Here is a 2,351-nt window from a genome sequence, read left to right on the forward strand (position 1 = left end):
CAGACAGACAGACAGACAGACAGACAGACAGACAGACAGATAGATAGATAGATAGATAGATAGATAGATAGGCAGGCAGACAGACATATATGGTTTCACACACAATCACACCTAAATTCCTACTGCAATGATGCCAGTCTTAGAAGAGCAGAAAGAATAACTTGTGTCTTTAAATTTCATTCTTCTCTGATTCCTGTTATATATAGGTCTTATCACAAGCTTCAAATCAATGTTAACTGATTGATTTATCAAGGGACCTTAAGAATTTCAGCAGACATGCTCCACGTGGACGACCGCGTCTGTTCTCCATCCCGTCGATGCCGCCCGAACCCATGAGCCGGGCGAAAGCAGGTCAGAAAAGACCAGGCTCGAGAGCGGCGGGAAGTCCCTCAAGGCTGTCCGGCCATCCCAGCGGACCCCGTCGGCCGGGTCGAGCGCGGCAACCGCCTGACGCTGGAGGAGGACCAGCGACGAGCTGCTGCGGCTGCCGCGGGGCTCACGGGGTCAACATCATGGACACTCAGATGACGCAGAAGTTGCAAATGAAGCAAAAGATAATTTTCCTCCTCAGAAGAAGCCAGTTCGGCGGATGAAGAAGACGAAGATGAGGAGATGGTTGGCATGATAAACAATCGGTTTCGAAAATAATATTATAAGGAATGCCAGTGAAAGTAAACGTTCAAAAGATAAGCTGCAAAAGGGACTGAAAGAAGAATTCCAACATGCCATGGCAGGAGTACCTGACTGGGCAGAGACTAGGAATAAACGGAAAACATCTCCAGATGATGAAAATGAAGAGGATGAAGACGATTTGTTACAAAGGACTGGGAATTTCGTTTCCACAACATCTCTTCCAAAAGGAATCTTAAAGATGAAGAAAATGCCAGCATACTAATGCTGAACGTCCTTAGCACTGCTGGGATCACATCAGTGTGGTTCCATCCTGGCACACAGGTGGTGGTGGTTGCTGGATTACATAATGCTATTCCACTCTTCCAGATTGATGGCAAAACAAAACCCTAAAACCCAGAGCATATATTTGGACAAGTTTCCAAAATTTAAGGCTTGCTTTAGTGCTAATGGAGGAGAGGGTTCAGCCACTTGTCTACACATCAAATTTCTTTATGTCTAAGGCATGCTGGCTGGAAAGTTCATTCCTGGGCATTAAGTGAGAGGTTTGAAAGAGAAAAGAGTGAGGCGTTTTGAAGTCTCCCCAGATGGATCCTACTTGCTCCTAACAGGAATTGCTGGATTTTCTCATTTGCTGTCAATGAAGACCAAGGAAATGATTGGTAGCATGAAGATTAATGCAAGTGTTGAAGCATCCACATTTTCTTCAGATAGTAAGAATATATATACCATATTCTGGGGATGGAGAAGTGTATGTTTGGGATGTGAATTCGAGAAAGTGCCTTCACAGATTTGTGGATGAAGGCAGTTTTTATATGGATTAAGCATTGCCACATCGCAGAATGGACAGTATGGGCCTGTGGCTCTAACAGTGGAATGGTAAACATACACAGTCAAGATTCTTGTCTCCGAGAAACAATCCCAAAGCCGATCAAAGCCATAATGAATATGGTTACTGGTGCTACTTCTATGAGCTTCAATCCTTCTACAGAAATATTGGCAATAGCTTCAAGAAAAATGAAAGAAGCTGTTAAATTGGTTCACTTTCCCTCCTGTACAGTATTTTCTAATTTTCCAGTTATTAGGAAGAGTAATATTTCTTGTGTTCAAACCATGGGTTTTTCTTCCAGAGCTGGACACTCTGCCTTGGGGATTGAAAAAGGCAAGGCCTTCATGTATAGGTTGCATCATTACTCAGAATTTGAAGACGTTATTTAAGATCCAGTTGATCCCAGCAGAGAATGTCTTCTTGGAAATTTTCCCAAATTGTGATAATATGTGGACAATGGTTTGTGGAATTGGCTCTTTTTATATTAACAACGGTGTCTTAATAAACACATGACAACTTTGAACTTAAAAAAAAAAGAATTTTAGTTTATTATATGCACTACTTATGACAAAGATGTTAGTTTATGAATGAATGAATTCTAAATTTTGAAATTTAGAACTTGTGTTGACTTCTTCAATAATAAGTTGATACATAATAATTTGCTTAGTATTAACTTCTTGGATCACTTCAGCAAAACAGGCAAGTCTATCATGATTCCAGATGCAACATAAACTTAATTTTTTATTTGTTACTATACGGATATACGTAGAAGGTATACACATTTCAATGAAGGGTGTTCACTACTAAGGTAATCATGCCAAAACTCTGGGACTGCCTTTTATCTCCCTCTTCCACTTAGTCACCAAACATAATTTTTTCCCATAATTTTTTT

General features: G+C 40.7%; 1 pseudogene; it reads left to right on the plus strand.

Annotated features, from left to right (window-relative positions):
- The first annotated feature begins 463 nt into the window (after window positions 1-463).
- Window positions 464-1,848, plus strand: LOC123453257 (annotated as a pseudogene).
- The last annotated feature ends 503 nt before the right edge of the window (window positions 1,849-2,351 follow it).

The sequence above is a fragment of the Jaculus jaculus genome, chromosome 3 (assembly GCF_020740685.1).
Source record: "Jaculus jaculus isolate mJacJac1 chromosome 3, mJacJac1.mat.Y.cur, whole genome shotgun sequence".
In the NCBI taxonomy this organism is placed as follows: Eukaryota; Metazoa; Chordata; class Mammalia; order Rodentia; family Dipodidae; genus Jaculus; species Jaculus jaculus.